This window comes from Phallusia mammillata, chromosome 1, assembly GCF_965637545.1.
Source record: "Phallusia mammillata chromosome 1, kaPhaMamm4.hap1.1, whole genome shotgun sequence".
Lineage (NCBI taxonomy): Eukaryota > Metazoa > Chordata > Ascidiacea > Phlebobranchia > Ascidiidae > Phallusia > Phallusia mammillata.
Genome location: NC_137252.1, coordinates 4933809 through 4956178, shown reverse-complemented (window position 1 = coordinate 4956178; position 22370 = coordinate 4933809). Strand labels below are relative to the sequence as shown.

The 22370-nt window shown below is 34.9% G+C and overlaps 1 long non-coding RNA gene across 1 annotated transcript; it reads left to right on the top strand.

Moving 5' to 3' along the window:
- The first annotated feature begins 19334 nt into the window (after positions 1–19334).
- On the top strand, positions 19335–19879 carry LOC145237129 (uncharacterized). The gene is made up of 2 exons (XR_013861949.1): positions 19335–19397; positions 19779–19879. It is a non-coding gene; the product is annotated as an uncharacterized LOC145237129 (long non-coding RNA).
- Positions 19880–22370: the final 2491 nt, after the last annotated feature.

Here is a 22370-nt window from a genome sequence, read left to right as displayed (position 1 = left end):
ATTTTTACGCGATAGAGCCGCATGGACGCCATTTTGTGTCCAAATTAATACAGCAGGTATAGGGAAAAACACATGAATTGTCTGATTTTTACAAACTGGTGGGATTTAACGCGAGTTTGATAGGTAAAATCGAATAAAACTTTTGGATTCTAACATTTGAGCGTGATAATGCACCCTTAACGCAAATATTTAACGGCCAAATTACGTGAAAACAGCAATTTAGCTTTTAATATTGCGTTGAAATGTTAGTACCCGAAATTTTTGGAGAATTAAATTCGCGTCTATGTTCTCCAGTTTGTAAAAATCAGATAATATATGTTTATTTTCTCTACACACAGTATCATTTTGGACACAAAATGGCTACATAGGCTTTATTGCGTAACAATAGGTTGGACAACTTGTGTTGTATATAGACTTTGCACAAGAGGGCGAAGGACAGGAAGGAGACGGTGAGAAATGAAAAGGTAATTCAAAGTTTGCTTCTATCTTTAGGTATTGCACTAAAGTTGCGAAAACAAACAGTTTGCAATTTCCAAAATGGTAATAACGTACACGTTTGGAGTGCATATGATGCTAAGTTGCTATGAATGCAAAACCACAGTCTTGTTCAAAAATTTTGAGTCTCGGTCAAGCTTAAGCAGAGTGCTAAGGAAACTTGATCGTTTGTTGTCATACGGAAAGACGCAGAGGCTTCCATTCTGACGCGAAACGCTCATTATCACTAAAGCGTGGCGTCTGCGGGCTGGGAGGCGTAACAGAGAAATATTGAGTCATCTGTCGCCGCTTCTTTCACCCACTGAGTTTGTTCAGACGGCCTCTTTGGAAAACCTTAAACACACTGTGGCCACCAGCAATATTAAAAGGATCATGACTGTGAGCTTGGAAATCCACATATAACGTCTTTGATAAGACACTTTGCTACGTTTGTGTTTTAGCACTACCATCGCCAAAGCGGTACCAGGATTGCCACCGTACAAGCTGCTAATGTGCAGAAATACTTCAGGACACCGGTACGACACAAATTTCCATTTCGCGACGGACTTGTCCAGTGCGTTTTGTAGGAACGCAAAAAAGTTGATGACACAAAAATAAGAGGTTACTCCTTCGAAGAAAGGATGAGGTGAGACACAACAAATCGCGAGTTCCATTACTGCAGTTGTTGTCCCGATGAATAAGCACCACCGAAGTTTGGATTCATGAAGTCTTTCCCCTTGCTCATCCATATTTTCTCATCAACGATCAAATTCAGAAATCTATATTAACACAGTAAGACTTTTACCTGGAAAATATATCTCTTTGGCAACCTCTTAATGTTAAACTGTTGTAAAAGACTGCAGCCAAGTCGTATATATGCTGATCGCCAGCTTGACCTATTCAATGATGACAAAACGAAACTGGTCTATTTATGTCTCCGTATTTTGCCGGCAAACAAAACCTGCCCCACACCTGTTTGTCACCTTCGCATTAACTTTTCAACTCTCTGTTTAAACGCGCCGAAGCAAAACGATACGGTTGCTTGCATCTCGAAACAGCACTGATCGCAAAGGTGACATAGAAATCATATATTTGCCCAAATCCAATTTTTAATTTATTTGTCACGCCTGGTAGCGCGGATCACTGCTAAAATTTATGGACAATAACTGCACTGTCCCAAATCCAATTTAAAGTCTATAATTTAACAAACTAAATTCCTTATTGCGCATGTATGTATGAACAAACCTAACCTCAAGCTGAATGCCTTTTTCTTGTTTGTGGTTTGTATAAGCTGTGTGCGTTTGCTGTAATAGGCTCGTAAGCTTATCCGACAAAGATCTAATCTACATAGAGACCCTTTCTCATTACCTACTTATGTTAATGCTTTAATACTCCCACAGGTTAACCAATGTGTGATTTGGCATCATTAAACAATGTTCAGGACGCAATGCCTACGAGTTGTTGTGTGATTTGCTACCCTGTGTTCTACTCGTTTTTATAAGTATTGGTGGATTATATTGCACGTGTACTCTGAAATACTATACACAACTATATTTATAAGTTTAATTACCTCTTTATCAATATTTTATGTGAATGAAGTGGTTGCAAACAGGTGTAACTGATGTATCGTCTTATATCACTGATGGTGGCATGAGCGTTTACCGAAACGTTTGAATAATAAAGCAGATCCCTTTTTTTGTCTATTCGGACCAGTATATTCATCATTAGACGGAATAGTTTCGACAAAAAATGCAAATTTTTGTTTAAATTTAGGAACCGAATGTTACGCGACATATAACCTTTTACTTTTTTTTCTCTTTTCTCTCTTCATATCTATCCTACTTTCTCCTCGCCGTTCTTCTATTTCCGTTTTGACGTAAAATAATAAACAGTATAACATTGACAAAAACACACAACTGTTTTGTTTGTTTTTATCTTTTTATTCATCACTTTGCCTTTGTTCCAAAATTGACAAAACAAAATATGTTTGTTTCACCAAAGTTTCAGTTGTGGATCTAAAAAGAAACCCTGTTACAAGCTAAATCAAATCTGTACAGTATGCACAAAATATAACAATTCTAAAAACTTAATTTATCTTCTGACTTAAAATTTGCATAACTTTTAAATCCAAAATGAACAAGCTCTTCTTTTACTTACTTTACCAATCCTCCCTTATTTCATCCATCATAGCTTTAACCATGGCATCAGCAATAAGGTCATCCATTAAATCTCCTTTTACAAGTATATGTTTGCCAGAAACTACATTCAAATTCAAATCAGCACAAAAAAATAATATTTTTTAAATATAATTTATAATTTACGTCCATGATTTTAATAAGTTGTTTAGCCAGTTTATTTTCATTAAAGGTTCAAAGAGAAAACTATATAAGTGACAAACAGCTTTTCTTACCCTCCGGTGTAATTTTCAGGCTCTTTTCAGAACTACAAAAATATAAGTGAATTGTAGATAGTTGTTTATAACTATACAGTAAAGCAAAATAAATGTTTTTTGACAGATTACTACGAAAACAGAGAACAACGTACCCCCTGTATTTCGATTCTAATTTTTCCAAACAAGGCTTAATGACTTGGTGAAACGCTGTCATGACAAATTTTTTATATTTTTTTTCCTTTAGTTTGTCTCCATGCGCCTCGGCCATAAGCACTGCGCTAACCACAAGAATACCGATCACAAGTTTGTTCATGCTGCTTTTTCTAGAAATTTCCCAGCCGTGCTCGATATCGTACCAGTTTGAGGTGCGAGTATTTATAGGACAAAAACGTGCATAAGTGATAGGAAATTGTCAGGTGCTATTTTCAGCTTGTCGATTTTTCTGCGAAGTAATCGTTTTGGAATTTACCCTATGTTTCCTCACACGAATTGAGCGAAAATTTTATGAAAAAAGCAATCGGTTCCCGATATTTTTCTTGAAACACTTTGCACTGGGAATCATAATACTAAATCAAAATAGGATTCTGATAACGATTTCGTCCCCTTTTTCAAAGACTTGGCACGTTTTCATTGTTTAGAAATGAAACGGGGTTGCATTGAAACATATTTTTTCGGAATTTTTGTCAGTAAACCGAAATAATACGTGGTATAAGTTTTGGTGCCATAAGCGTTTTGATTCACCTGACAACGATTGTGCTATTTTGTGACAAATGTCCCGTATGTTTGTCGCGAAGACGGATTTGGACGAACTTTTTAAAAAAAATGTTTTTAATCTCACAGTTTTAATAAAATGTAGTTATTGTAGTGAACAAGAGCATAAATAATGACAACATTGACATAATTTATTTTACTGCGTATATAACGGGTTTCGAAATGTATTATGTCAAACAATATAGTTTTGACAGTGTTAAAACAAAATTCTCACATATTGGGCAACTTTATGACCAGACAACTTATTGTGTGGCAAATCAGCTATTTTTTTCTCTTTTTCTTATATCTATCTCCTATTCCCATTTATCCAGAACAAGAAAGCAAGATATTCTGAATGTAACATATACCACTGACAACACATTCAATCTTTTTTTCATTTACCTATTTTTTTCGATATTTCGACGTATTCGTTACACCCACTGCTGTATCTTTCCATTGATGATCTGAAAAAGAACAAACCTTTCGGACTAACCAACCCATAGATGAGATTTTAAATGCGTTAGAAATTTTACAACCATGTTAATCTCCAAATCCTACAGAAAGTCCCAGAATTGCACAATGTTACATGGAACAATGTTTACATTTATATTTTTTAACTTATATTTGAAGTTCATTCTTCATGTCTGCTACCATAGCTTCTATTATGCCATCAGCAAGTAGATACTCCATGGCATCTTTAAAAATACATAATATGTCAGAAACGTGTTTAAGTCAAGCCATCTTTAATCATGTTCGTCTTTTTTTACATTATAAGGTGTACTTTTGGCCTATTCATACTAGTTTTAAAACACATTTTGTATTCCAATTTAGTAAAACACTGGTTCTTATATAAACCTTTGCAAAAAGATTTGTACCCCTATCGGCAATGACTAATAGAAATAAATGAAATTGTAGTAGCCTATATTAGCATAAAGTCCAGAAGCAAGATTGGTAGTAGTTTTTGCATTTGTTGGTATTGTTGTGAAAATGTTGTTCGATAGATCATCCAATCCACACTTAAACTTTATATTTAAATATTTCCAAATCACCTATATTTTTTTACTCTTCGTACCCCTAAGAGGTACACTTCCGACTGGTTAAGAAACGGAAAAGAAGCAGGGAAAAATCTTTAAAACCTTGTTTTGCTTACTATGTTTTGTGTCTCTGCAAAAAACATAACTTAATGTATCTCCAAAATGATGTGAAAACACCAAGAACATTATTGTACATTTTTTAAGGTAGTATTTACAATCTAGAAAAACGAACCTATTGATATTCCATGATTCCCAATAACTTGTTTTCAGTTTTACTTTTAAAAACTAAAACAACATACTCGAAATGGTAATTTACTAATCCTTTAGCACAGTGCTTACAAATGCTTCTGTTTCCACCAGTAGCACTGCACTAACCACAAGAGCACCAATTACGAATTTGTTCATGTTGTCAACTAGACGGTTCTCAGCTTTACCAAACGCATTTGATATTGGATGGCAGTTCGTGTTGCAAGTTTATATGAGATATAAGAGTCAATGTGTGATCAAAAATTACCGTGGTATTTTTGTCATGCCGATTTAACCATGAGTATCAGTTGCGGGGATTCTACCAGTGTTCCATTGCACGATTTCTACTTAAGTTTTATGGATCTCAAACACGTTTCTGATATTTTTCCCTGAAACATTTTGCCGTGGAAATTTTGGTAATCATCCGAAAACAAATTTATGCAGGGTTTGGTACTTTTTATTAGAAACATGGAGCAAATTTGTATTGTTTTTAAAGACACGAGGTCTCAAGACCGACCCTGTTTAGACTTTATTAACGTCGGTCGTACTCTAAGTATAAAGAACTTGGGCATATTGGCTACCAGATTTATGAGTTTGCTATAGCGAAAAGTGATGGCCCAATATCGTAGGAAGCAGTTATATGCAGAAGTACTTTGTTTATAGTAAAAAAATCGTTTTACTTAATCCATTTCCATAGTTGACTAAATTTGCCGACCATTGTATCCTGATTGGAGTTATACTGGGCAAACGTGTTTCCGGTTTTGTATTGTTTCTATTTGATACAGATAACCACGATGTTAACAAAGAAATAATTACGTCGTAAATTTTCTCATAAAAAAGAGGTCCGTACGGAATTTCCCAATCCAAAGTTTTCCAAAACCTCCATTGTAAACCTAGCTTATCATAAAATCGTGGCAAATTTAATATGATAATATTGTGGAACATATCGTGCATTCCGAAGAGGGACACCATAACTGTTTTAGTTATACGTAGCGACATTATATCAGGTCAAAGCTATTGCAGACTTTTACTTGAAAAACACACCATTATGAAGATCAAAATTTTCTGTTCGTGGTTTCGTTACTTTCTTCAGTTAAGCTGAACCAATGCGTCTTATATTTATCGTACAATATGAATTTAGACGAACTATTTAAATTTGTTTAGTAATTTTCCTTTATTGAGTTTTGAAGTTACCTCAACAATAGCGTGAAAATAATGATAAGATCAACAGTAATTTATTGCACTGCGTACATAGTGTGTTATAAACATGGTATTGGATCAAAGAGTGTGTTTTTGAAAAGGGTTAAAAGAAAATATCGCATGTTTAGCAACAGTGAGGCGTAAAACTATTTTGTGTCTCAAACACTCTTTATTCTTTATATGTTTTCCTTATTTCTATCTCTTCCCAAATTAACTTGATCAAGAAAGCATCATATTCGGAGTGTAACATATACCACTGGCAAAACATTCAACCTTTTTCTTTTTATTTAGTTTACTTTTCGGTATACTAACATATTTTATACATCCAATGTTAGTTCTTTCCGTTTTTGATCTATTTTGAAGAACTTGAAATGTCCAAATTGCGCACCGTTTAAAAATTGATATGTTCAACTTACTTTACCACTTCTCATTCTTCATTACTGCCATATCGCTTAACCCTGCTATGACGCTTTTTACCCCTAGGAAGGTACACCTAAAAATTTCCGACAGGAAAAAAGGATGTTCAAAGCGGATAACAGGTTCAAACACATGTTGCTTACCATTTTCGTTGTCTCTGCAAAAAAATTACATTGTATATGTTAAAAGATAAAAGTATGAACTTTATATTTTTTTTTCTTTTCAGGGTAGCATTTATAATTTTTAAAACTAACCATTTCAGATGATATGTTTCCCAATAACTTTGTTTTTTATTTTACACTCGAAAACCAACAAAACATACCCATAACGTTTTGTAACGTTGGTTACTACTCTCTTGACACGCCGTGCCTGACAAGTCCACTTGCCACCTTCGCTACAAATGCTTTTGTTTCCACCAGTAGCATTGTACTAACCACAAGAGCACTAATTACAAATTTGTTCATATTGTCTATTAGACTGTTCTCAGCTTTGCCAACCGCATTTGATATTGAATGAGCAGGTTGTGGTTCAAGTTTATATGAGATAAAAAATAACCAATTAGCGATCGAAAAATACCGGGTTATTTTTCCCATGCAGATCTATCTTTGAAGTTTCGCGTGTGGGGATTTACGCGTGTTACGATTTATATTAAAGTTTTATTAAAGCAAAAACAAATTCCCTATTTCTTCCCTGAAACAGTTTGATGTAATACTGTGAAGCACCTAAAAAACATTTGAGCCCAGTGTGGTACTTTTTTCCACAAACGCGGTGACTTTTGTATCGTTGTTTTGTTTTGAAAACAAGCTAATTAATACCCTGCTTTGAGTTCTGCATGAACTGATAATGGGCATAAATTTAGGCGTTCAGTTTCTATAGTTTATGGAATTTCATAGATTTGCTAATATAATCACAAATAACACGAATAGAATAAAACACGACCAGCATAGGTTGAGAGCCACTGGTTTAAAGGGACTTTTTATTATGTGATGAACTGGAAGAAAAGAAACTTTTCTACTATTGACTACAAATTTTACACACAATAGTACAACAAAGGCGTATTTTTACTTCGAAAAATGGGTTAAGAAAATTTACCAGAAAAATTTTTCATAACGTTTGCGGGCAAACCACCATTATTATAAAAAGTTCGTGACCAAATTGTGAATGCGTGACACTATTGTGGAACGAATTGTGCAATCCGGAAAGGAAAACGTATTTCAAAAAAGTCGGGCATCATAAACAGCTTTGTTATACATACTGGCATTTATACGGGTCAAAATTATTATTCACAGATTTGTTACTAAAAAGAGCACTATTATGAACTTTAAGATTTTCTTCTGCGCTTTCGTTGTGACTTTTATGTGATACTGGTTGAGACTAAAGAGGTGTGGGTGTTCAGAAATTGTTATTATTATTCTGAAACCACAGACCAATCCTGATAGCCCTAATAGCCCTACTTTTTATTACGGGGTTCGAATCCAGGACACACCCGGGGACGAATCCCGATCAGGATTTTTATGTCTGTATATGGGTCAACCAGAATATGCAAGCAAGTTCCTGCCCAAGTCATCATTTTCTGCACAAACTACGTATAACACATTTGCGTGGGCTAGAACCGGAATTTATCAAACCTGCCTGGTGTGAGTTTTAGTTTTAGTAGCTGTAGACAGACAGTGCAACAGGGTTTTCATCTGATAAAACTCATCAGACCATTAAATGACAACATATGCCAAAATTATATCAGAAAGCATTGCCACAAACTTATTCTCACTTTTCGACAACCAAAGTAATTGAATTCCATAATTATTTTTTATTTCAAGATGATTTTGGTTACATGCAAGAATATTGATAGTTATGTCTTAGTCAGAATTAAATAAACAACTTACAGTTTACAACTTGTTATGCATTTTTGTTGGGTAAGTTGGTATGTGTTTCAGTAGGTACAAAAGCGCCCAACTCAACACAAACAGTATTATTTTTTGCTAAATAAAGATAACTGATTTGCAACCGACCACTAGCGATACTCCAGGGCTTTTCATGCCGTACATAAGTGGATTTCTGTTCTACTCATTCAATTTAGTTAAATAATTGCTGCTTAACTGTCCCAACTGATCAGTCCAGTTTTTTTGCAGAACCATTGTCTTGCACTTTATTTGCTGGTTTGAGTTTCAAAGATTTGCTAATGTAGTCACGAATAACACGCAAGAATAACACGCGACCAGAATAAGGTTGAGAGCCACTGGTTTAAAGGGACTTTTCAATATGTGATAAACTGGCAAAAAGGAAACTTTTTCTGGTATTGACTACAAATTTTACACACAGATTGGTTCCAAAGTTGTATTGGCTGTCAACGAAAATATTTATTTCGTAACAGTAAGTTTGCAGATTAAAAATTTTATCGTAACGTATTTTTTGTTGTTGTATCCTTTCCATTTGTAGTGTTAAGTTCCTACAAAGACAAGAAAACTTAGTAAAATCTCTTCCGTATAATGCAAAATCAACACTTATACATTTTTTCTTACATTTTCTAATTTTCAATGTCCTTCAATACTTGGGTTATTGATTTAGCAAGGAAATCCTCCATTTCAGCTCTATTTTTAGCTGCAGTTTGGTAAAAACAAAATTTACACCAAAATATAAAGATTGAAAGCAATTCGGCACAACAAAATTGTGGCAATTACGCATAACAGGTTTTAAGAGAAATTATTTTGCCACAGTTAAAAAGTAAATAACAAACCTTCGGTCTTGAAGTCTCTGCAACAGAAAAATAACAAGTTTAACTTTCTTTAACAAAGGTCTGAAATAACACAGAATAATGTTTTAGGAACAGAATATTATAAACTGTTAAAAGTAAATTAGCTTACAGATAAAAAGAAATAAGTTAAGATGTTCATCAAAACAACGTAAGAAAGAGTTTTACTACTCACCCCACTCTAAATCTATGCCAAAGATTTATTGCAATGTTAGTAATTCCTTCAGCAGCTGCTGAACTGATTCCTTCTGCACAAGGTTTCAGTAAGTGATTGACCAAATCTGTTGAGTTTAGCCCCTCAGTTCCGGTTACAAGTATTGCAGCAAACAAAACAACGCACATGAAGAACTTCGTCATATTGGCAATAATTTTACGGGTAGAACTGCTGAAACAGTTTTACAGAAAGAGGTTATATGCAGAAGTGCCTTTCTTTTTTCGATTATTAAGTTCATCTTAATTGAAATCTGTTAGTGGGAATTATACAGGGAAAACGTGCTTTGGATCTTATATTAACCCTATTTGATTCGAACGATGGCGATGTAGAACAATAGTACAACAAAGGCGTATTTTTACTTCTAAAAAATGGGTTAAGAGAATTTACCAGAAAATTTTTCCATAACGTTTGGGGGCAAACCACGATGTTTATAAAAAGGTTCGTGACCAAATTGTGAATGCGTGACACTATTGTGGAACGAATCGTGCAATCCGGAGAGGAAACCAAATTTATAAAAGTCGGGCATCATAAACAGCTTTGTTATTCATACTGGCATTTATACGGGTCAAAATTATTATTCACAGATTTGTTACTAAAAAGAGCACTATTATGAACTTTAAGATTTTCTTCTGCGCTTTTGTTGTGGCTTTTATGTGATACTGGTTGAGACTAAAGAGGTGTGGGTGTTCTGAAATCGCTCACCACGCTAAAGGAATTGCAATAGTAGTCCACAAACATCATCATCATCATCATCATCATCATCATCATCCACACTCACAAGTCACATCTTTAACAACAAGAGGGGGAAAGACAGTTATTAGAGTTATGGAGGAAATCTACCATGTTGTTATTATTATTCTGAAACCACAGACCAACCCTGATAGCCCTAATAGCCATACTTTTTTTCACGGGGTTCGAATCCAGGACATTCCCGGGGACGAATCCCGATCAGGTTTTTTATGTCTGTATATGGGTCAACCAGAATATGCGACCAAGTTCCTGCCAAAGTCATCATTTTCTGCACAAACTACGTATAACACATTTGCGTGGGCTAGAACCGAAATCTATCAAACCTGCCTGGTGTGAGTTCTAGTTTAAGTAGCTCTAGACCAGGGGTGGGCAAACTTTTCAGTGCAAGGGCCGCATTCAAAACTTTATAATCTTATCGGGCCGCATGGTATTTCACCAACGGTCGCCAATTGCTTGCTTGTTGTTTCGTTTTAAAACATTGATGTAAAGAATAAGGTTTGTATCATATATATACCATTTAAAGTCGCCTAAGATGCTCTGATTAACAATTTCTAACTTGTGCACAAGTTTAGCTGAACAGAGCTAACTGTGTATGACGTCATAAATTGTATTGTGACGATTGCAGTCCCCGTTTTTTCGCATTGTTTGCACATAATAAGCGGATAAAAAGCCTGGCGCATATGGTTACTAGACTGGTAATCTTTTTTCCAGTCCCACAAAATCTGTTTTAGCAGTTTGAAAATCAAAATATTTAGCAAAATAGATTGCGGCCGCAGGTTGTGCACCCCTGCGCAAAATTATTACGTAGTATATTTTCAGCTTTATGCAAATACGCTTGTTCATTATTGTACAAACATTGGTTGAAACCCTACAATTGTAATTGTTTCAAAAAAAACAAGTGTTTGTTGCAACAAAGGCTGAACCACGTTTTTGTTAATGAAGTCCTTGTGCCAAAGTTTGGGCGTCAACAGTGCAAAGTGGGCTGTATTTGAAAACGTGAATCGCTTTTACTTTTATCGAACGAAGAAATTGTGTCAAGTGATGATTTGCATAATAACGTGGCAGGCTAAAGCACGTGAAAAGTATCTGTGTTTAGTTCCAAAGTATCGTGGCAGTGTTTTTTAAAGGTGTTTCCCCAAATTTCTCCAGCGGTTTCCCAAAATTTGGAAATGGCTATTTTTTAGTATTTAAATGAAACACTTGCGGTCTCTTAAAACTACTTAGCGGTCACCCAAACCAAACCTTAAAAAAAAACTGATCGTGTGGGTACAGATACTGTACATGGTATTGGTATCGGCAAGTCACACCCCCCGTATTTTTAAAACTCTGCGCCTGTGCTCATACTACTATTCAGCGTTACTCGGAAACATTTGGCGGGCCGCATGAACTCCTTTGCCGGGCCGCATGCGGCCCGCGGGCCGTAGTTTGCCCACCCCTGCTCTAGACAGACAGTGCACACGGTTTTTATCTAATAAAACTCATCAGACCATTAAATGACAACATATGCCAAAATTATATCAGAAAGCATTGCCACAAACTTATTCTCACTTTCGATAACCAAAGTAATTGAATTCCATAATTATTTTTTATTTTAAGAGGTTTTTGGTTACATGCAAGAATATTGATAGTTATGTCTTAGTCAGAATTAAATAAACAACTTACAGTTTACAACTTGTTATGCATTTTTGTTGGGTAAGTTGGTATGTGTTTCAGTAGGTACAAAAGCGCCCAACTCAACACAAACAGTATTATTTTTTGCTAAATAAAGATAACTGATTTGCAACCGACCACTAGCGATACTCCAGGGCTTTTCATGCCGTACATAAGTGGATTTCTGTTCTACTCATTCAATTTAGTTAAATAATTGCTGCTTAACTGTCCCAACTGATCAGTCCAGTTTTTTTGCAGAACCATTGTCTTGCACTTTATTTGCTGGTTTGAGTTTCAAAGATTTGCTAATGTAGTCACGAATAACACGCAAGAATAACACGCGACCAGAATAAGGTTGAGAGCCACTGGTTTAAAGGGACTTTTCAATATGTGATAAACTGGCAAAAAGGAAACTTTTTCTGGTATTGACTACAAATTTTACACACAGATTGGTTCCAAAGTTGTATTGGCTGTCAACGAAAATATTTATTTCGTAACAGTAAGTTTGCAGATTAAAAATTTTATCGTAACGTATTTTTTGTTGTTGTATCCTTTCCATTTGTAGTGTTAAGTTCCTACAAAGACAAGAAAACTTAGTAAAATCTCTTCCGTATAATGCAAAATCAACACTTATACATTTTTTTCTTACATTTTCTAATTTTCAATGTCCTTCAATACTTGGGTTATTGATTTAGCAAGGAAATCCTCCATTTCAGCTCTATTTTTAGCTGCAGTTTGGTAAAAACAAAATTTACACCAAAATATAAAGATTGAAAGCAATTCGGCACAACAAAATTGTGGCAATTACGCATAACAGGTTTTAAGAGAAATTATTTTGCCACAGTTAAAAAGTAAATAACAAACCTTCGGTCTTGAAGTCTCTGCAACAGAAAAATAACAAGTTTAACTTTCTTTAACAAAGGTCTGAAATAACACAGAATAATGTTTTAGGAACAGAATATTATAAACTGTTAAAAGTAAATTAGCTTACAGATAAAAAGAAATAAGTTAAGATGTTCATCAAAACAACGTAAGAAAGAGTTTTACTACTCACCCCACTCTAAATCTATGCCAAAGATTTATTGCAATGTTAGTAATTCCTTCAGCAGCTGCTGAACTGATTCCTTCTGCACAAGGTTTCAGTAAGTGATTGACCAAATCTGTTGAGTTTAGCCCCTCAGTTCCGGTTACAAGTATTGCAGCAAACAAAACAACGCACATGAAGAACTTCGTCATATTGGCAATAATTTTACGGGTAGAACTGCTGAAACAGTTTTACAGAAAGAGGTTATATGCAGAAGTGCCTTTCTTTTTTCGATTATTAAGTTCATCTTAATTGAAATCTGTTAGTGGGAATTATACAGGGAAAACGTGCTTTGGATCTTATATTACCCCTATTTGATTCGAACGATGGCGATGTAGAACAATAGTACAACAAAGGCGTATTTTTACTTCTAAAAAATGGGTTAAGAGAATTTACCAGAAAATTTTTCCATAACGTTTGGGGGCAAACCACGATGTTTATAAAAAGGTTCGTGACCAAATTGTGAATGCGTGACACTATTGTGGAACGAATCGTGCAATCCGGAGAGGAAACCAAATTTATAAAAGTCGGGCATCATAAACAGCTTTGTTATTCATACTGGCATTTATACGGGTCAAAATTATTATTCACAGATTTGTTACTAAAAAGAGCACTATTATGAACTTTAAGATTTTCTTCTGCGCTTTTGTTGTGGCTTTTATGTGATACTGGTTGAGACTAAAGAGGTGTGGGTGTTCTGAAATCGCTCACCACGCTAAAGGAATTGCAATAGTAGTCCACAAACATCATCATCATCATCATCATCATCATCATCATCATCATCATCATCATCATCATCATCATCATCATCATCATCATCATCATCATCATCATCATCATCATCATCATCATCATCATCATCATCATCATCATCATCCACACTCACAAGTCACATCTTTAACAACAAGAGGGGGAAAGACAGTTATTAGAGTTATGGAGGAAATCTACCATGTTGTTATTATTATTCTGAAACCACAGACCAACCCTGATAGCCCTAATAGCCATACTTTTTTTCACGGGGTTCGAATCCAGGACATTCCCGGGGACGAATCCCGATCAGGTTTTTTATGTCTGTATATGGGTCAACCAGAATATGCGACCAAGTTCCTGCCAAAGTCATCATTTTCTGCACAAACTACGTATAACACATTTGCGTGGGCTAGAACCGAAATCTATCAAACCTGCCTGGTGTGAGTTCTAGTTTTAGTAGCTCTAGACAGACAGTGCACACGGTTTTTATCTAATAAAACTCATCAGACCATTAAATGACAACATATGCCAAAATTATATCAGAAAGCATTGCCACAAACTTATTCTCACTTTCGATAACCAAAGTAATTGAATTCCATAATTATTTTTTATTTTAAGAGGTTTTTGTTTACATACAAGAATATTGATAGTTATGTCTTAAGCCAGAATTAAATAAACAACTTACAGTTTACAACTTGTTATGCATTTTTGTTGGGTAAGTTGGTATGTGTTTCAGTAGGTACAAAAGCGCCCAACTCAACACAAACAGTATTATTTTTTGCTAAATAAAGATAACTGATTTGCAACCGACCACTAGCGATACTCCAGGGCTTTTCATGCCGTACATAAGTGGATTTCTGTTCTACTCATTCAATTTAGTTAAATAATTGCTGCTTAACTGTCCCAACTGATCAGTCCAGTTTTTTTGCAGAACCATTGTCTTGCACTTTATTTGCTGGTTTGAGTTTCAAAGATTTGCTAATGTAGTCACGAATAACACGCAAGAACAACAGGCGACCAGCATAAGTTTGAGAGCCACTGGTTTAAAGGGACTTTTCAATATGTGATAAACTGGCAAAAAGGAAACTTTTTCTGGTATTGACTACAAATTTTACACACAGATTGGTTCCAAAGTTGTATTGGCTGTCAACGAAAATATTTATTTCGTAACAGTAAGTTTGCAGATTAAAAATTTTGTCGTAACGTATTTTTTGTTGTTGTATCCTTTCCATTTTTAGTGTTGAGTTCCTACAAAGACAACAAAACTTAGTAAAATCTCTTCCGTATGATGCAAAATCAACACCTACACAATTTCCTTTTTTACATTTTCTGATTTTGAATGTCCATCAATACTTGGGTTATTGATTTAGCAAGGAAGTCCTCCAATTCAGCTGCGGTGTAAGAAGTTTAGTCAAAACAAAATTTACACCAAACTATAAATATTTAAAGCAACTTGGAACAAAAAAATTGTTGGCCATAACGTGTAACAATAAATAACAAACCTTGGGTTTCGAAGTCTCTGCAACAGAAAAAAAAACAGTTTAACTTTTTCAAACTAACGTCTGAAATAACATAGAATAATGTTCGATCACACTCATTTTCTTCGGGAAAAGAATATTATAAACTACAAATAAGGATAAAGAGCAATGATTATTTCCTTTGACAATTGATTTCTGACGTCGGTTTTATCTGATTTAGTGTGTTTGTCATTTAAATATTTGTCAAAACATTGTTAGGCTCAGGTTTACTACTCACCCGAATCTATTCCAAAGACTTGATGCAATGCTAGAAATTGCTTGATAAGATGCCGAACTGAGGACTCCTTCTATACAAGGTCTCAGTATGTGTTCGACTAAATGTGCTGTTATCTGCCCCTCAGTTCCTTTTACAAGTATTGCAGCAAGCAAAACAACGCACATGAAGAACTTCGCCATATTGGTAATAATTTTATGGGTAGATAGTAAAGGGTATACTGCTTAAAGTGCTGAAACAGTTTTACAGAAAGAGGTTATATGCAGAAGTGCTTTTTTTCGTTTATTAAGTTTATCTTGATTGAAATCTGTTAGTGGGAATTATACCGGGAAAACGTGCTTTAGATCTTATATTGTCCCTATTTGATTCGGACTATGGCGATGTAAAACAATAATACAACAAAGGCGTATTTTTACTTCTAAAAAATGGGTTAAGAGAATTTACCTAAAAAGTTTTCCAAAAGTTCGTGACAAAATTTATAACGCGTGACACCATTGTGGAACAAATCGTGCAATCTGGAAAGGAAACCTAATTGGAAAAATTTGGACACCATAAACAGTTTTGTTATATTTACAGGCATTTATTGGGTCAAAATTGTTTTACGGCGATGTAGAACAATAATGGAAATTTTACGAGAAAAAAATCCAAAGCCTTTGCGTGGAAACCCCGATTATAAAAAGTTCGTGGACCAATTTTGAATGCTTGACACTATTGTGAAACATATCGTGCAATCCGGAAGGGAAATAAAAAATTTCGGATATCATAAACAGTTTCTGTTATACATTATACAGTGGGAGTGATTTTACAGAAAATAAACACCATTATGAACATCAAGATTTTCTTCTGCGATTTCGTTGTGACTTCAATGCTCCTGGTTAAAACTGAAGCAGGGTGGATTTCAGGCTCGTAGCAAGCTCTCTAAAACAGGCTGCTTCGTCATGTAACAATACAACGAAATTGCATTTGTCAGCCACAGATTAAACTATGTGATTTTATCAGTTTGTTCGATAACAGGTTTGTATTAAAGTTTTTAATTAAAAACAAATTAGGCTACCTTATTTTTGTATGTTTTTTATATCTCACGGAAGCCTACATCAACACTCTACTGGATTATATTGATGAGCAATAAATGAGGTAAGTAGGCTTACTTTAGCTGTATGTGGGATTTGTGCTCAGAAAAAAAATATTTCAAAATTTTATTTAAGTAAAAACAAATCCCAACACTAAAAGTACGACGATTTATAATTGCCGCGGTCTGGCTTTACAAAATGTTGGTGTAAAAGTATTTGGAATCAACGAAAAAAAATCAATTAAGTTTAATACTTTAGCTGTTTGTTCCCTTAAATTTTAACCTTTTATACGAGATGGAATTTAGCTTATTTAGACGATAGATTCTTACTTGCACATAATGCGTTTTCACGTGAATATATGCTTTCCCGGCTGATGCACCGACGGTTCTTTTTGCACAATGGGGAGTAAATGGATGACCATAGGTTTTCCTATACCCCCCACTATTTCATTTTTAAGCAAAGATGCAGCCAAAAGAAACAGAACATAGCCATATTGGGAACGAGATTTTTGAGTTTGCAGGTATTTCAATTTTATAGCATGCGGTCTTCTGCAGAAGCGGTGTGTTTATATTACGAAACTAGTTTTGTTTTAACCATTTTACGTATAGCAAGGTAGTCAATTGAATCTCGTTAGGGGAATTACACCGGGACGATATGGTGCACCAAGTTTCATATTATCTTCTTTTAATTTCACGCTGATGTCGAACAAAGAACCAGCTTAAGCGTAAATTTTCTTCGAAAAAATGAGGTAACTGAAAAATTTCCCATAACAAAATTTTCCAAAACTTTTCTTACTAACCTAGATTAAAAGAGATCGTGACGAATTTTTTCATCGTGATGCTATTGTGGAACAAATCGTGCTATCCCGAGAAGAAAAGAAAACGTATTTGGAAAAAGTGGAACATCATAAACAGTTTTTTGCTATAAGTACCGGCATTTTATGGGGTTAAAACAATTACTTCAAGACCTTTAGCTAAAACAAATTACATTATCATGAATAACAAGATTTTCTTCTGCGCTTTCGTGGTGGCTTCTATGCTGCTTGTTGAAACCGAAACGGGATGGATTTCAGGTCCGATTAACGTCGTAAAGGGGATCGCCAAGTCGTCCACAAACATTAAGGGAGTTTTTGTGTTAGCAGCTCTAGAGTGTCTAGACCAGCGGTTCTCAACCAGTGGGCCAGGGAAGCATTTTGATTGGACCAATCAAATATAGAAAGATTGGACCAATCAAATAGAAAGCTTTTTAGAAAACTCTTGATAGACCAATCAAATAAAAAACTTTTTTTAAGAATTTTCATTTGTGTCACTACACTCAATCTTACAAGAATAATAGCTTGGGGAGGAATTCTATTTACGGTATAATGCTACTTGGATCTTCTGCAACCCCGTATGTTTATGATGTAACAAACTACTTTGTGATTTCCATAAAGCCAGATAATAGCAGCATATCAATTGATATTTTGATTTTTTGCATTAACTTATTTTTCACTTATTATCTGTTTGAAATATGTCCTGCATTTTTTGCTCTGAACCTTTTTTATAGTTGTTCCTTTCTTTTATAAATATTCACTGGGCCACAGAATTTTTGTGCAATGAAAGTGGGCCACAAAAGAAAAAAAGGTTGAGAACCACTGGTCTAGACAGAGAGTGCACAGGGTTTTGATAAACGCAGAAAAGGAACGCAACATACGTCCAATGCATCACACAAAACATTGCCACAAATATATTCTTGCATTTCTTGACAACCAAAGTCTTTGTCTTTCAAAATTATTTTGGTTTTATGAGTTTTTTTACATACATACAAAAATATTAATAACTTCTTGGGTCTTGTGTACTGCAGTCAAGGTGAAACAAACAGCTTATATAGTTTACAACATGTTGTGCGTTTCAGTTGAGCAAATGTCTTTCAGTAAGTGCAATAGCGTCTTAACCAAAAAAAATGTATTTGATTGACGACCGAACCACCGTAATGATGCACGACCAAATCATGATATTATATCATTTTAGGGATATTTAAACTATCTCTCACCAAGTATAGAGCAGTATTTCTCAATCTCTGGTACGCATACCACTAGTGGTAAACCAGGGTTTTCAAGGTGATACGTAAGTGGCTTTCTGCTTGACTTATTCAAGTCAGATCAAGAATTGCTACTTTACTGATCCCTTTGATAAGCCTCGTTTTATGCAGAACCCGTGTCTTGGAGTTTGTTTGCTGGTTTGGGTTTCAAAGATTTGCTAATGTAGTCACGAATAACACGAAAGAATAACACGGCACCAGAATAACACGAAACTTAATTCGCTGATTGAAAATTTACTGACTGATATAGTCGTATGATTTTTTTATTGGTGTATCATTTTCATTTGTAGTGTTGAGTTCCTACAAAAAAGGGGAAACTTAGTTAAATCTCTTCCTTATAATGCAAAATCAACTCCTACACATTTTCTTTTCTATGCATTTTCTAATTTTCAATGTCCATCAATTGTAAAAACTGTTGTAAAAGACTGCAGCCAAGTCGTATATATGCTGATCGCCAGCATGACCTATTCAATGATGACAAAACGAAACTGGTCTATTTATGTCTCCGTGTTTTGCCGGCAAACAAAACCTGCCCCACACCTATTTGTCACCTTCGCATCAACTGTTTAACTTTCTGTTTAAACGCCCTGAAGCAAAACGATACGGTTGCTTGCATCTCGAAACAGCACTGTTCCCAAAGGTGACATAGAAATCATATATTTTTCCAAATCCATTTTTTTTATTTTATTTGTCACGCCTGGTAGCGCGTGTAGCGATGCCTGCCTCGATGGCGACTTGTGAATGGCGGCTACAATGTAAACTATGATGTTCATTGCAAATTGTTTGGTGAGTCTGATCTTTGCATCTCAATAACAGCTGACTGATTAACAGCCACACATATGTCTCTTCTTTCTTTGTATTCTTGAATAACGTTAAAGGCGAACGTTCAAATCAGCTACACATCCACATGGGATAAAAATAGAAGCCAAAAAATAGAAGTCCCAAAATAGCTTTCCCGGTGGAAATAGCAGGAACAAATAGAATCCACAAATAGAACCCACAAATAGAACGGCGAAAACATCAAAGTCTACGCTTATATAACAATGTGAAACCTTGGCCGGTGTACGAATTCTTTTTCTCATATTACTTATATTATTTATTTTAAGGTAGCCATGTAATTTATAGTGCCATAGCGCCTTTTGGTGAACACCATATGCTTTTTCACAGGGTGGAAACGACGCGTTCTAATACGAATCACAACTGCGGAAACATTGCAAATACCGACGGAAATATGTGTCATAAGGGAATAAACACTATGTTTACTGTTAGATCTTTCTGGAACCCGAAAAATGGCTGAAAATAACTTATGACTACCATAGAAACGGAAATATAAACATTAGTCTCTGCAGAAATGAGGGTAAACATTTCCATTTCGTGGTGTGAAACGTTATTGCGAAATAACATGCAATCGTTTTCATAAACATTGCACAATAGTGTCGTAATCGCTACACGCGGATCACTGTTAAAATTTATGGACAATAACTGCACTGACCCAAATCCAATTTAAAGTCTATTATTTAACAAAATAAACTCCTTATTGCGCAAGTATGTATAAGAACAAACTTAACCTCTGTCTGAATGCCTTTTTCTTGTTTGTGGTTTGTATAAGCTGTGTGCGGTTGTTGTAATAGGCTCGTAAGCTTATCCGACAAAGATCTAATCTACATAGAGACCCTTTCTCATTACCTAATTTATGTTAATGCTTTAAAACTCCCACAGGTTAACCAATGTGTAATTTGGCATCATTACACAATGTTCACGAAGCAATGTCATGAGTTAAATTACCTTTTTATCATTGTTTTATGTGACTAAAGTAGTTTCAAACGGGTGTAACGATGTGGCGCCTCATATTACTGATGGTGGCATGAGCGTTTACCGAAACGTTTCAACAATAAAGCATGTTGCTTTTCATCGTCTATTTGCACCCATACAATTATCATTATACTGCATAGTTTCGACAAAAAAGCAATTTTTTGTTCAAAATTAGGAGACGAATGTTATGCCACAATTTTTTTTTGCTTTTTCTCTTTTCTTTTTTTCATCTCTATCTCATTTTCTCCTCGCGGTTCCTGTATTTCCGTTTTGACGGACAATAATGAACAATATAAACTACGTTTTACAACAAAGGATTGAGAAAAACACACAACTGTTATTTTTTTAATTTTTTTATGTTTTTGCCTTTGTTCCAAAATTGTGAAAACGAAATATGTTTGTTTCCCCAAAGCTTCAGTAGTTGATCTAAAAAGATACCCTGTTACAAGATAAATCAAATCTGTACAGTATATATCAAAACATAACCATTCTAGAAACTCAATTTAGCTTTTGACTTAAAATTTGAGTAACGTTTGCACAGTTGATACTTTACTTACTCTACCAATCCCCCCTCATTTCATCCTTCATAGTATCAGCCATGGCATCGGCAATCAGGCGTTCCACTATGTCTCCTTTAAAAGTATGTGGCTGTCAGAATATGGCATTATTCTCCATTCAAATTTGAAAGCATGAAAATAATTTAATATATTTTTTAAATAACTTAATTGATAATTGACGTTCATAATTATAAATAATAGATTTATAGTCAGTTTATTTTCATTCAAGGTTCGAAGAGAAAACTATATTTGCGGCAAACAAATTTTTCTTACCCTCCAGTTTATTATCGGGAAAGTCCACTGCTGAACTATAAAATAAAAGTAAATGGTAGATAATAAAACAAATCAAATGAATTTTACTGATTACCACAAAACCGGAGAACAACGTACCCAATGAAGTGAGATACTAGTGCTGACAAAAAAGTCCTAAGAGCGGTGCCCAACATTGCTTCTACTTTTGATTCACTTTTGCTTTCCTTTGGTTTATCTTCCTCCGCATTGGCCACATGCACTGCATTTTTTTTAGTTTTGCCTTCCTTTGGCTCATCAATCTGCGCATTGGCCATAAGCACTGCGCCAACCAGAATAACACAAATAACCAGTTTGTTCATGATGTTTTTTCAGGAATTTCTAGGCCTGAACCAAATGTTCTTGATGCCGTACCAGTTTGAGGTGCGAGTATTTAAAGGACAAAAACGTGCCTGGGTGATAGGAAATTGTCAGGTGCTGTTTTCAGCGTCTCGATTTTTCTGTGAAAGATTGGTTTTGGAAATTCCCCAATGTCTCCTGACACGATTTAAGCGAAAATTTTATACAATACATTCTGTTCCCGGTATTTTTCTTGGAACATTTGCAACGTGAGTTATATAGCTCAAACCAAATAGGTTTCTGATCACGATTTTGTCCCACTTTTTAAACTTTTGGCACGTTTTTATTATTTAAAAGTAAAGTAGGGTTGTTTTGAATTTTTTTGGGGTAATTTATTTTAGTTAACCTAACTAATAAGTAGCATACGGTTTGGTGCCATATGCGTTTGATTCACCTGACAAGGATTGTGACGTTTTGTGATGAATGTCTCTTATGTTTGTCGTGTAAGACGGATTTGGACAAAAGTATTTTAAAAAATTGTTTTTAACCGTACACTCTGTTTTAATCAACTGTTGCCATTATTATCAACAACAGCATAAAAATAACGACAACATTAACATTATTTATTTCACTGCGTATATAATGGGTTTCGTAATATATTTTGTCAAACAGTATATTTTTGACAAAGTTGAAACAAAAATCTCACAACGTTTTTACCAGACAAGGTATCATGTGGCAAATTTGCTTCCATTTCTCTGCGTGTTTCCTTTTTTTCTGTCTCTTCCCATTTAAACAAAAACAA